This window comes from Danio aesculapii, chromosome 16 (assembly GCF_903798145.1).
Source record: "Danio aesculapii chromosome 16, fDanAes4.1, whole genome shotgun sequence".
Lineage (NCBI taxonomy): Eukaryota > Metazoa > Chordata > Actinopteri > Cypriniformes > Danionidae > Danio > Danio aesculapii.
Window position 1 is genome coordinate 13,578,270 of NC_079450.1, and position 15,651 is coordinate 13,593,920.

Sequence of the window (15,651 nt, forward strand, 5' to 3'; positions counted from 1 at the left end):
GTGTTGAAGAAGTCTTCTCTCCGTTAAACAGAAATTGGGGAAAAAATAAACAGGGGGGCTAATAATTTAGGGGGGTTAATAATTCTGACTTCAACTGTATGTGATATGAAACTATTGTGTTAACTTTAAAGTGTAATTGAAGCACTCAGTCAAGTTTACATTATTTTGTACATTGGTTTCCACTTTAAAGAAATATATATAACAAACACAATTTTAATGTAATCATTTTGAAGAAAGTGGCATGTTTTACTATAGTTTTTAGTGCAAGGGCGCCACCATCTTGGAACGTCGCTGTGACTGATGTCACAGGGATGGTTCTGTTCCCTCAGCTGAACAGATACAGTGGAAGTAATGGACTGAACACAGAGACTGGAGAGCCTAATTTGACACAATGCGTGAAGTTGTGGACGTGGAGCTGGTGCAAATACAGAGGAAGTACCCTTTCATGAGTGAGTGCATATTCTGTACTTCTGAATGGCTGTATTCAAATTTCTGTCGCGTTTCGTCTGGTGCAAACAGCCTAATTGCTTATCACTGCAAGATCGTCACGTAGCGTATTGTTAGGACAAGGTGTTACAATGTAACCTGCTCACCTAATGTTTACATACGTAATGTTTATATTAGTTGCTAATTAATAACCTCATGTGGAACTCTGAATGGGTGTCTCATTTCGGAGTCTGCTACTGTCCACTAGAGGTCAGATTTCGGTCGAAGATGCATATTTTGAGAGCCTTCATGACTGAATGAATCAAATACATGGTTTTCCAGCAAGGCAACCAGGGGTGCTGCAATATAATTGGCTAAAGTGGCGTTGAGTGGGTTAAAATAACCAAAAGACTCTGGCAGGTTGTCCAAGTTCTGGCACGGAAAGCACAATTTCAAAGCAGAATATCTGACTTCAGCATTGTTTTTCAGATAAACAAGAATGTTCACTTAGCATGTTTCTTAAATATCTGCAAACATATTTGTATATTAACATATACAAACATATGTATTTTTATGCTTTAGAAGAGTCAGAAACTTACATACAGCACCTTTAAATAAAAAGGAAATGCAAAAATGCATACGATTAACAAACGACAGCTTTAGAAAGCAAAAGACGAATTCCGGACATTTTAGGAATTTAGAAACCTGGCCGGAAAAATTTTTTAAGTGCCAAAAAGTAGCGTCTTTGTGGGTCTGCAGAGCATGAGAGACTGTCTATGGGAGTGCTGACAGGTTTCGCGCACACAGAACAAAAACTGGTAAACGAGAGGTTTTTCCACTACTTTATCAATCGCGGATGTTTGGTTATATTAGACGGATACAATATAGTGTAAAACGATGATAATAATAGTAAAAAATAAATGTGTTACTAAATATACTTGGGTGGCCGTTAATATACCGGGGCAGCATGCCCAAGTAAAGTCTATGTGTGGGAAATACGGGAATAGAGAAAAGAGCACTCAATTATCAGCTGTTAGTCAGCACCCGCTGTTTTTTTTCCTGGTCATTGTGCCTTTGCTGTGTGCTGTGTAAATGCAGACGATCGGATACAGTCACTTTTAAAAGATGATATAAGCAGGTCATCCAAAAAATCGGATACAGTCACAAAATCGGAATTGACCATCAAGATCTGCAGTGCAAATGCAGCTTTAGTTCTCTTCGACTCGTTGGATGGAAATGCTGCTTTATTCGCACGTCTTTTATGCAATAATCCAGTTTTGTGGATTTGGATGGAAACATAGTTATTGACTTCTAACATATCTTGTAACGAGATCCTTGGATATTAGAGAGCATTTGGTTGGTCAGATGGGCCCAATCCCAATTCTACCCCTTAGCCCTTCCCTTTACCCCTCGTTTTGCACGTTTACGTCAAGGGGTAGGGGTGTCCCGGCAGTATTGCTGGACCCGGAAGTAAGGAGATCCACAAATTAGTATTTTTTGTCATTAATACTAATTTTTACAACAAACGAGCATATGTTTTAATATATTCATAACCGCGTTCATGTTCTACCGTAATGCTTAAAAAAAAAAGGCTAAAATAAAAACCGCTAAATTTCACGATCTATAATCCCTAATTACAACTCCTGTATAGCAGTCCCACAACATTGTCACTCGATGTCACTCGAATACCCTGTCAGAAAAGTCTAGTCAGTGGCTGGGAATGAGCTTTTTACAATGTCTGCTATAATGTTAATGTTGTTTTTGGTGTGTTTACATAGATGAAGAGCAACAGAAGAGCAAAACCAAACAGAAGAGCAACAGAACAGCAAAACCAAAAACCACCCAGCTAGTTGATACAGAGTACAGACAGCCTATAACAAGCTGTCTGTATAAACACCCACACACAAAGACACACAGCACCACGCTCTCTCTCATTGACACACACACACACACACACACACAAACAACATGCGGATGACCGCGTGCTCACTTGCACGGGAGCGATATTGTTAAACCGCTCGCTCCCGTTTGCGCTTTATTCAACCAAATCTGGTCGGGTCTTGCGGCTCCCGCAGTACAGCAGCGGGAATGCAGACTCTAGTTCAATCTAGTTCATATTTCCCATGTCTTCCTTCTCGTTCGGTCAAAACCCGAAATACTGCCAAACTGCAGAGGTTGTGTTCTTTTTCTAGAGACCAGGTCACTTGGTGCGCGACTCGCAATCTTACCTCACTTATCTCTCTCTCCTCTACATTGTTCCATGATGACAATCACCCATACGCATTTTAGACATTAAATAAATTATATTTAATACTTGTCTCCTATATAAGTGCATTGATTTTTAATGACGGTATAACGGTATTAAAACTGACACCGTTGCTATTTTTAGATCCCGCGGTATACCATATTTCCGTATTACCGCCCGAGCCTATATGCCTTCTGTGATTTCTTGAAGATAAATACCAAGAAAATAACACAACTGAAATAGCTACAACATTCACGATCGTCTGATCTCATATGAAGCAAGAGATCGCGATGACATATGACGTGTGCAGGTGCTGTAGTGCTGTTCCAATTCTCAGGGGTAAATTTTGAAGCCCTTCCCCTTCACACTTGGTTTTAAGGGCCAAGGGGAAGGGGAAGGGGTAGGGGTGCAAAAATAGAATTGGGATTGGGCCATGATCTGTTTAGAATCTGAAGTGCTCAGTGATGTAATGCAAACTATGTACAGTAACTTTCACAACTGAGAAATGGTAAGTAACATTTTGATAATAACACACACACAAAAAAAAAAATTACATTTTGATTTCAGGGGGACTTTAAAAGAAAGACATAAACAGCCAAACCAGAGTATTTATGGAGCTACAGCACAATAACGTGAAAAATTGATCAAAAAACTAAAAATATGTTTGCATTTACAAACTCATTCTCGGCTATATACAAAATATACTAAACAAGTTTGACTGTGAGTCAAAGAGTAAGTAAAATCAAGGACTAACAGAGGACACAAACCAGTAGATGTAGACAGAGAATGGCTGAGCACTGAGAGAGGATCAGAACAGGAGGTGAAGACGATAAAGAGGGAGTGATAAAGTGGGATGTCAGAGGACAGAAACATTGTGATTGATGATAAGAGCTGCCGTTGCATACACACAAGCACCCCATATACACATGCACCGTCTCAGCTTGCAGTCACTCCATTCTCCACCCATCACCACCCTGCATACTGTGTGGACAGAGAACATTTGCTGACAATGAACAATTCGTACTGGCAATGAAACTGCATTTGCACAAATAAAAATAAGATGAAAACAAAAAGTATATATATATATATATATATATATATATATATGTCTTACTCTTACAAATCCCTGTCAGTGACATTATTTTAGACATTATTCCCTTACAGGACATCATTTTTTCTCATCATTTATTTAAGTCTATTTGTTTGTTTTTATTTTTTTTCCCTCTTTGTGCAAGATAAGTTTGAATTTTATTAAATCCGTAACATTTACGCTTATTATAAACACTAATACTGTAAAACACATAAATATTATACACAAATCAATAGATAGAGAGCAGGTTAATTGTCGAATTGAATAAACAAGTTATAATAAATGTGAGAGTAAATATTTACATGAACAATACAGCTAAAAAAACACTTTTAAAGTTGTAATTTTAGTAAATAACTTATATGATATGATATAATTATGTTTTTTACTGAAAATAACAGTTATTTATAATAATAACAACATAATAGTTGTTATTATTATAAATAATACATACAATACATTTTAGAATAAAATAATAATAATAATAATAATAATAATTAAAATATAGTAATTAATAACATTAATAATTAATATAATCATGTATTTTTATGATAATAATTAATTTATAAATAGATTAATTTATTAATCATTATAAATTAATTAGTAATAATTTAGCAATCATTTTATTCATAACAATAATTAATAAAATATAAAAATTAATAATAAATTAAATAATAATAATCAATATACAAAATCATAAAATTGATCTAATACATCCATAATTATATAATGGCATAATTGTGGGTGTAAAAAAGAAAACAAACACAGAGAGTCTAAACACACTTTTGTAAAAGGAACTACTATCTTCACATCTGCAGCTGACGTCAGATCAGCAGAAGCCGTTACTAAATCACCAACGTCACTTAAGAGCTAGTGTTTGAATGATTCTCTAGCGTAATGTCTAAAGTGATGATGAAACAGCTGATTTTGCTGACATTTTAAGATTATAAGGCTGAACTTGACATGAAATGCCCTCCGTCTACAGAGATATCTCCTAATAGTATTACAGTCTACAGTATTTCTCTGTTGTAATCGGGATATCACAATAATTAACCCTGAAAAAAGCAGCGCAATCACTACCAGACTGCTGTTGTGTTTGCGATAAGCAAAAACACTAAACACATGCAGCCATTTCTACTTTCTTTCTGCCAACCCAACAAACATTCCTGATATGTGAGCCCCATCTCACACTCAGTACACTACAATTATATGGTATAAATACAGCACTACAACATACAAAAGATAGCGATCGACTTAGAATATCACTTCCCTGTTTAATAATGATTTGATCAGCTGTAGTTAGAAATTAGGCTGTTTTAATTTTCTAAGGGCTTATTATGTGGTCCTGTTCCCATCTTGTGGATAGACAACCGTCTTTTCTCTCTCCCGACGCGCTCTCTCTCAGAAATTATAAATATTTTAAAATAGGTACTATCCTTATAAATAAACTGCATAGTTACAATCTAAACAACTACATTCTCGACAAAAAACAGCCTCAAAAGTACATTATGTTGCCCAACAGTAGCAATATTTGTCAAACTGTAGAGTGTGCTCTGCTTGCCGCTGTATGTTGGCAGAGTAATGAAGGGTGAAGAGGCTGGTCGAGTGCTGTTACTGGCAGAATATCGCACGGCTATCAGCCAATCAGATTCAAGAACCAGACAGAACTCTTGTATAAATATAACTTTATATATATATTATATATATAGATTTTGGGATTATTTTACATTTATTGTATGTTTTTTTCCTATAATTATATCAATTATTATACTTCCAAAAAGATAAAGGCCAAAGCAAATAAAACACTATTTCTCTAGTCTTTCTATATGTAAGAACAAGATATGAGCATGCATGCAACCTTTGGGAATCTTAGTGTCTTGTAAAATCAAATAGCCGTCATGTTTCGGCACCGTCTCGGTCTAACAAGAGACCTGCAGAGCGCAGATGAATTCAGAGGTGGAAAGCTGCAGTATATTGTGTTTTGTGAGATGCAAAGGTAAAGGCTGATAACAGATTTCTGCTTTAATTGCTTTGGGATTTGAATAATGTATAAGGAAAGCCCTGCAATTCCCCATCCCATACCGATCCATCCCTCTTCACACACTCCCTGCCCTACAAACATTTTAATATGGCGTGGTCACATGACTAGAAAATGGCTCTCATTTCTCATGTAAAGCTTAATGGACTGCTCCATTGTATAAGACGGACACAGAGAGAGCGCGAGACATGCTAATTAAAGGAAAGAGGAAAACCAGAGGAATAGAAATGAAAGGGTTTACAGAAGAGAGAACAGATTGCGTGTCAAGTAGTGTTGTATTTTCATTGTGTGTGTGTGTGTGTGTGTGTGTGTGCGTGTGTGTGCGTGTGTGTGTGTGAGGTAAAGAGCTTTCTGTTTCAACATCTGCTCTGTTCCAAAACCTAGCGAGCTGCCTACCTGGTCTGCATTTTAAGACATTGTGTCATGATTATGATGCCATCTATGAAACCTTCAGCCGGATTCAGTATTGCATGTGCTGTTTTAAAAGAAAAGAGAAGTCCCTAAAGCTTAAAAATGGCCAGAATTATGATATACTTCAGTGCAATTAAAATCAATACTGCCCTATATAGTATAACCAAACAACATTGTGCCAAAGATTTGTTTGTATCTGTACATAGTATCCGAAAAACAGTAAACGAACAGTACCGGGATGACCAACTACTTCTAAATTTTGTGCATTTGGTGGACACTTTACTTTGCCATGAGGCAATAGGAGAGGATTTTTATGAATGACAGTGAAGTGACACAGCTGATGAAGGTCACGTGATGGTGACAACATAATATAATAATATATACAACATTGTTTTTTTTAACAGTTTAAATGTACAGACGGTATGAGATTTAAGATATAACATGTGTGCTATTAAAGTAGGGATGCACAATATATACAGTGGGGGAAATAAGTATTAAACATGTCACCATTTTTCTCAGAAAACATATTTCTAAAGGTACTGTTGACTTGAAATTTTCCCAGATTGTTGGTAAAAACCAAAAAAATCCATATGCGCAAAGAAAACAAATCTAATTAGTTTAATTAAGTTATGCGTAATTTAATGAAATGACACAGGGAAAAAGTATTGAACACATGAAGAAAGGGAGGTGTAGAAAGGCAGTGAAAGCCCAAACAGCAGCTGAAATCTCTCAGTAGTTATTCAGCAACCCTCTGCCCTTCATCAGTGTAAATTAATATTAGCTGCTTCAATCCAACGTCTACATGAGCAGAATGATGAAGATGAAACCAGAGTGGACATTTCAGCAAAACAATGATCCAAAACACAGGCAAGAAAACTCTCAAATCCTTTTAGAGAAAGAAAATCAAGCTGTAGAATGGCCCAGCCAATCACCTGACCCGAATCCAATAGAGAATACAAAATAAAGCTCAGATTTGATAGACGAGACCCACAGAACAATCAAGATTTTTACACTTTATTGAACAACTCTGTTGAGCAATTCATGTGACTTCATTCTCCATATGGGAGGCGTCTTTAAGCTGCAATCATTAAAAGCCTTTTATACAAGGTTTTAAATAGATTTCAGTAGTTCAGTACTTTCTCCTTGTGTCATTCCACTGTTATTACACAGAACTCATTTTTCAGATTTTTTTGTTTTGTTTTGTTTTGTTTTATTTTTATGTTTGTATTGTTTGGGTTTTTACCAAAATCTGCTTCAATTCCATGTCAACAGCTCCTTTAGAAATAGTATTCCCCAGGAAAACAAAACGTGTTCATTACTTATTTTCCCTGCAGTATCATCTGTCATTTTGTTACTGGCTGATGAATTATTGTTGTTAATGCTAGCATTATGAAAATACTGGATCGAGTTTGAAAATCATTTTAAATAAATGCTGTTCGTCTGAACAAGCAAAAAAAAATATATATAAAGGTTTGAATATATTTAACTACTTAATTATTAAATTAGTAATAATAGGAAACTATTTAAAAAATATTAGAATGTTTTCTGGTGATAAAAATTACAAATGTAAGTATAAATCTTTGAACCACAAGTGTAAAACTGTTTTCAATTGTAATAATAGTTCACTGTTTTACTGTGCTTTTGATCAAATAAATTCAGCTTTGGTGAACCAAGGAGACCTCTTTTAAAAACAATTTGATAAATGCTGCTTGCCCTAAATGGAATTATGAAATAATTTATGTATTAGGGATGTCCCAGGTTTTTTTGCTATCGAGTTTTCAAGTCTCGAGTCATTTAATTTTGAGCGTCTACCAATCCCGAAACCCGATCTGATACTTCTATAATACAGAAAAAAACTAAACAAAGAAGAGCGAAGAAACAGATCCAAAATGTTTCTTATTTTTTATGTAATTCACCTTATTTTAACATTCAACAACTCTGTTAGCACACAGAGCACTTGAACAATTGAACAAAGCTTGAACAATCAAGTAATAAATAACATCAATTCTTCACTTTTGGACTTTAGCGCAACAGTAAAGATAAAAAAAAAACGAATATAAAAACAAACACTGTAGCATCTCAACTTAAAATACCCGGCAGGCAATCCCAAGTTTACAAATCTCACAGTTTGCTATGGCAATGTTGTCGTCATCAACTTTATAATACCTTCAGAGCACAGACAAACTCGCGCTTTCCGCTTCAAGCTGCTTCCGTGTTCTACTTTGCTGGTATTTAACCAATAGTGTCTCTGCAACAAAGCAATGTCATGCCGCACGCCTTGCTGTGTCTGTTTCAAGAAAGTCAAAAAAGAGGTCTAATTCTGTGCCACCGCATAACAATAGATGTGTTCAAAATTAATGAGAATATATATATATATATATATATATATATATATATATATATATATATATATATATATATATATATATATACACACACACATACATATACATATATATTCGAGTCCTGATCGGGAAGTAATGTCTGATCGAGTCTGAAACCGCGTGATCGGGCCCGATTTTCGATCACGTGATCAGATCTGAATATCCGTAATTATAATTACACATATACATTTGCACACAATAACATAAATGCAAATTTCTAATACACGTCGTATTGTTTTCTTCAGTCTCATGCATCTGCACACGTACGCAGTGTCTTCAGGAGTGTGTAAGTCTGGTGTAAGACTCTGGAGAGCAGCAGAAGAACATTTCCCTTGAGCACAGCACAGCAGACCCCAATCTCTGATCTAATTAGCACTCACACACATACGAGTTCACTTTTTACACTTGAAATGAGCGTAAACAAATGTTTAATAAGAGACAACGGGTGTTCTTTCTGTTCAGTCCTGCTTTCATTTATGTGCATTTGAGATTAGGACAATCACTGAAAATCCCAACAGAGAGCTTGCACTTATGTCAAGATTTGGTCAGTTACCCATATGCTCATCCTAACTGCTGATACTCAGATGTAAACTATAGCATGGATTCCTACTGAATGTGTTGTTATTCATGCTGTCTAAACCACAGGGTAAAAAATGATGCGTAGAAGTTGATAAATCATGTTGAGAAGTATTTAATAAGCAAAAAAAGTGCTAAATTTAGGATTTAATAGATGATAAAGGATGCATAAAATCAGCATTAAGATATTGGCCTATTATTACTTGATATATGATATAAACAAACATAAATGTTGTCAAGATTTTTGCCATGGAAATCCTGGTTCAGTTTAGACAAACACAAACACCTTTTATTCCTCAGACAGATTTTCTCTCTTCTGCCTTGTTTATAATAACTTTGCAAGTCTGTAGTACTCTAAGAGTTTTCCTTTTTCCAGTCCACAGCAATAATCAACAAAATCTGCAAGTTTCATGTGGATCAGGGGTATTGTTTACATTCTGTGCCTGAAAAAATGAATGGACGATTTATGACATGTGAAAACTCAATACTCATGCCTGTGCTGTTCACATTCACAAATAGAACTGGGTGGTATAATGATATATATCATTACCAAGGAATAAATTGTAAAACACAATAGATTATTTTTAATTCTGTGTATACCACGACATGTAAATAAATGGGAGTTGCTAACATGCTATGTTCTTGAGCTTAAACCCTCCGCTGCTCATGAGACTGCTCATTATTAATTATTATTATTATATTAATTATTATTCATCATTAACTGGATTATTAACTTGAAAGTCTGAATGTGAGTACAGAACAACTTAGTGTACAATATCCCTTACTTAGTTAAAGGGCTGTATTTTTTTATCTAGGTACAAAGTCTAAAGCGCAGGGTGCAAAAGCATTTAGGGCGTGTCTGAATCCACTTTTGCTATTTTAAGGATGGAAAAATACGTTTTGCGCCCTGGTGCATGGTCTAACAGGGTTGTGCTTATTCTCATGATGAGTTCTGGGTGTGTTTTGAGCATAACGTGCATTAAACCAATCGGAGTCTCATCTCCTATTACCTTTAAGAGTCTTGCTATTTACATGGCGAACTTTGTAAGTGGAAAAACTGAACGCTTTACTAGTGAGAAAACAGTTAAACAGACCATCTGCAGCACGAGGATAAAGAATGAGCCTCCTCCATTCAGCCTCTTTACTTTCTCTTTACTTTACATTTACTCTTTACTTTACTCCTTTACGTTCATGAAGTAAGGGAATGGTGGAAACTCACTCCACTGTAGACATTTATTACTCTACATATTTAATTTTGTTTGTTAAGCGCAAAGATTTGTTTCAAAACTATTTCTAAATTCTGTTCTAATTTCCAGCAAATGAATAAATGAACAATAATAACGAAGTGTGGTCAAAAGTTATATTCAAACGCACGTGCTATTCTTATGCCCCATATGGTGATGCAGACATCTCAAAAACCCGACAGGTGGACAAATCTAAACTTGTTTTTATTCAAACAAATATAAATATGCATATAATCAATAATACTGCTAATAATAATGACCTTTTACAAATGCAAATTATCATGAATAAACTGCATGACTGCATAAACGGCAGGAAGGCAGTGGTTTTTATATTTATGTTGAAAATAATAATTTTAATCCTTTAATTTTTTTTCATATGTTAAGATATTTGTGTATTGCTGTACATCTTGCGTGTATTCAGCATTGTTAAGCGTTTGGAACCGCATAGGCACATAAACTAACGTGCATTGCGCTGGACTTTAGACCAGCATTTAGTTAGTCAATAGTGCTGTCTATTTCAGTTCCTTGAAATAGCAACGTGCCAACAATACGCCTTAACCAACCTCATTTCTAGACTGGCACGCCCATAAGTCCACAAAGTGGATTTGCTATTTAAACAACGTGGTGCAAACCGTGAAAATTAGGGTTGCGCTGGTCTGAAAATAGCAACAAATCACACCAAACACGTCTTGCGCCTTATTGCGCTGGGTGTATGATAAGGCCCAATCTCAGTCTCACTTCTGTAGCGCTACAGCCTCTGACAACTAACAGCCTCCAGGTCTTAATGCCCACCTTGTAAAATGACCTTTCATTACGAAAATGAAATAAAAAGTAAAAAATTGCTTAGTCTTGTATGATATTTTGCCGGGTATTTTCCTGAATAGAGTCACCTCCATCAGATTTTGACAATCAGACAAGCAGTCATGGCTACTAACAGCAATGCTCAAGCACTGGTCATGCATTTAATAACATAGCCTAATTAAATTTGACAATGTTTTACTTGATAAGAAACCATGCAAATGTGTTCATTTCAAATAGCAAAACTTCAGGATACAAGGAAAACCCCTGTATTGGTCAGATTTTATTACAAAAGCATTGACTTATTGACTGAGACACTAATCATACCATTCAGTGTCTGCTCTTTTAATCCTTTTTCTTTACAATATCACTCCCAAGTAGCCTCCCACTGGGTCCTAGTGCCCGCCTATGAGAAATCTAACACACACACACACATACCTTTTCACAGACATAACAATAAAATCAGACAGAAATAATGGAAGAATAATGAGTTATTAACGCACCAAGTCACGCTAAAGTATCCTGTTTGAGTATTTTTGCATGTGTGTGAGTGTGTGTGTGTGTGTGTGTGTTTAGAAAAGCTGAAGTCAGTTCTGTAAAGTGTGTGCTGAGCGCTTCAGCTCTTTTGTGCTTTTGCTGTTCAGGAGTTTTTAAACCTGCAGCTCCGCTTGTGTTCCCAAAGAGAAGAAACTGCAGCTTCTGCAAACAAAAGACCCACAATCCTCCACACATATTCACAGTACTAACAAATAATCACTATACAATTAAATTACATGTGATCACAAATAGGGAGAATCACACACACACACACACACGCACGCACGCACACACATACACGCACACGCACAGACACACACAAAGGGAAGGTCTTTGCAATGTAAGAGATTTGATGTATTTCAGAGAAAATCCCTTCCCCCATGTAACACACAATGTATTAGGATGGGAGCAGGTGCAGTCTTTCTCATTGTGAACGTGCGTGTTTCACCAGCTCCTCCCACTGAGCTTGTTCATATCAAATATGCTCATTATTTACACCAACTTACCTTCACAATCAAATTTGCCAGTAACAAGAGACACATGGAGATTCCCAATCTCTCTCTCGGTCACACACATTCAAGCTATTAAAACAGATTAAATATTTTAGCATCACAGCAATCAGGTAATACAGTGCTCAGCATACGAGAACACCCCTAGCAAATCTCTCTTTTAAATTCATAATTTTAATAGGAAGCTATACTACATTATATTTGTGCATATACATTAGATTAGTCAGTACTGAAGCCAAATCTGGAGCTTATCTAACAAAATAACTTATGATAACGGCCCAAAAACTAGTACAGTCAAATTTATATGTTATAGAAAATAATAAATACAATAATCAAAAGAAGCAAAAAAAAAAAAAAAAAAGAGGGAAAATTTTGTTGAAATTTTGTAGGTTGTAATTTCATTTTTTGCAATATTTTGCTTAAATTTAATTGTATTATCTTTCAATTTCTAAATATGTTTGGTGACTAAAATATTATTTTAATAAATATATCTGTTTAATAAATCTGTCTTGTTTAAATGCACCAAAATACATTGCCTATATTCACTGAGAAATGGATACAAATATTTATTTTCAAAATGGGCTGTAGCCAATTATGCTGAGCACTGTATTTTAAAACGTTTTCAAAATTTATCACAGCTCCTTTGTGTTTTAAACTCGTTTTAATTGTAATCCTTGCGATGCCAATGCTGAAATTTACGCAACATTACATAATGTCACGCGATCCTTCAGAAATCATCTTAATATGCAGCTCAGAAAGCATTTAATTTGATATCAATGCTAAATACAGTTTAAGGACGAAAAAAAATCTAGATCCTTTCATAAAGAAATATTGTTTAATATAATGTTTTACACTTTGTATATATAATAAAAGGCAATAAAATGCTAATATATTTGTGAAATAATTAGGGATGTCCTGATCAGGTTTTTTTGCCTTCAAGTCCGAGTCCAAGTCATTTGATTTTGAGTATTTACTGATACCGAAACCTGAATCGATACTTCTATAATACATTAAAAAAAGAATAATGAAGAGTGAAGAAACAGATGCAGGATGTTATTAGTAACATTCAATCAACTGCTCTGTTAAAAAAACAGCACTTCTGTGAGGTAGCTTAAACAATCAAGTAATGAATAACATCAATTCTTCTTGCAATCCCAAGTTCACATTTCTCACAGTTTGCTATGGCAACGTTGTCAAACAAGTCATAATTATTAGCATCCCTTTGATTTCTTCTTTTTTTAATATTTCCCAAATGATGTTTAACAGAGGAAGGAAATTTTCACAGTACGTCTGATAAAAAAATTTTTCTTCTGGAGAAAGTCTTATTTGTTTTATTTCAGCTAGAATAAAAGCAGTTTTAAATTTTTTTTAAATCTATTTTATGGTCAAAATTATTAGCCCCTTTAAACTATATATTTTTTCCAATAGTCTACAGAACCAACCATCATTATACAATAACTTGCCTAACCGTTATACAATAATTACTCTAACTTGCCTAGTTAACCTAATTAACCTAGCTAAGCCTTTAAATGTCACTTTAAGCTGTATAGAAGTGTCTTGAAAAATATTTAGTAAAATATTATTTGCTGTCATCATGGCAAATATAAAATAAATCATCAGATGTGTGCATCCTTAAATAAGCCTTTAAACATCATCAAAAGATTCTTTTCTACCGTAAATTTGACTGTTACAATGAATAAAATTTTCTCATTCACAATTATTCAGAATTTTATTGTTTTAATGTCAGAAATCTCCCTTTTCCTAAACTAGCTATTTTCTAAATCAACTATCAGTAACTATAGAGTGGGTGGATTAAAGTGTGATGAATTTAGCCAGGGTCAACACACTGACAGTCCAACAGTTACTGTCAGCACACTGAAACACAGCAAGCTGACAGCACATTGAGACATTTTGAGAACATGCATAACTTTTATTCTGAAAAACATACAAAATAAAAAATATCTTTCTATTTTTATGCCAAGTGCAGATGTCATTGTTTATACAGAGATAGATTATCTCTCAAACCCACTTCAACAAACCCTAAATACGCAGCCTACTATAAATATTGACAGTAACAATAATAAAGATAGGAAGGACACAATAAATAAATAAATAAATAAAAAACAAACGGCAAAACTGCATAAAATAAAATAGTAAAACATTATAATTATTTAGAAGTACATTTATAGTGGAGAATATAACCAATATGCATAATGGCTGCCAAACATAGAAGAATTTGCTAGAACCTCTAATTGAATATTAATTTTTTTCCAAGTGTAGATAACATCAGATCTTGAAGCCAGTGTAAAAGCAGTATTTTGACTTTTAAATCAAAAGTACTTCTCAATCCTGGTATTTTGTGGATTGTTAAAATAAAAAAAGTTAGACGCAACATTATAAATAGCTTTTTACTGCAGTAAATCGATTTATCCTCAATAATCAAATAATGCATCTCCTCTGAGAAAGACAGAAGGCAAAATGAGAGGACGTTGAAATTTCCTATTCACATATACAAAGAGTGTGTGTGTGTATATGTTGGAAAGGCACAGAACATGTCAGAGGTGCTTCTGAAAATATCTGGAGTCATTGTGCGTGAAGTATATGAGCAAGAGCTCTTCTGAGACTCTGACGCCAGCTGTTTTTCCCATCTCTCTCGCATCTCACTCCTTCATCACACACCCACACACACTCAAGGGTGCACGAAAGATGCTGCTTGGTCAGATTTTCTCCATCCATCCAACAAAGTTATTTGCTATTTCTCATGTTCTCTCTTTGCTCTGCTGCACATTTTCTAAAAGGATAATATAACGCTGCTATTTAAAAACTATTTATATTAATAAAGACATACCACAGAAACTCAAAGAAGACAAAGAGACTATATCTACAGCTATACTGTAAAAAACCTTTACTAGGATCTACACAGCTTTTTATTTTTGGTGAAACAGTTTTACATTTAAAATATTGAGTACATTTTAAGGGTGTGTAATTATTGATAATTCATTATGCTTATATCCTTATATATAAGCTTATTTACTTGAACATATAAGAGGTATACTTAAAGAATTAAGCAAATGTTAAGTAGATTAGATTAACTAATGTTAGCTAAGCTGGAACAACTTTTTAAAAACCATAAGTATATTAACTTAAGTATATTAAGTATTTCAATATTATCAGCTGATTATCATGTCATAAAACATTTAGTAAATATAACCAAAATTCTTAACTGATTCAAAAGTTCTACATTGTAAAAATTTACAGTAATTTACTAACAAGTTTGGTTTCCAGTAAGACTGTAAATCTGCAAACAGACTGCAATAAATAATCACAATTGTGCTGTATTTTAACATTATAGTTGTAATTATTAATTAATAGTGTGCTTGTAAATTTACAATCTTA

At 34.5% G+C, this 15,651-nt stretch overlaps 1 protein-coding gene across 2 annotated transcripts in view; it reads right to left on the reverse strand.

Annotated features, from left to right (window-relative positions):
• adam22 (ADAM metallopeptidase domain 22) overlaps window positions 1-15,651 on the reverse strand; it is a 124,351-nt gene that overhangs the window by 87,792 nt on the left and 20,908 nt on the right. The window lies entirely within an intron of this gene.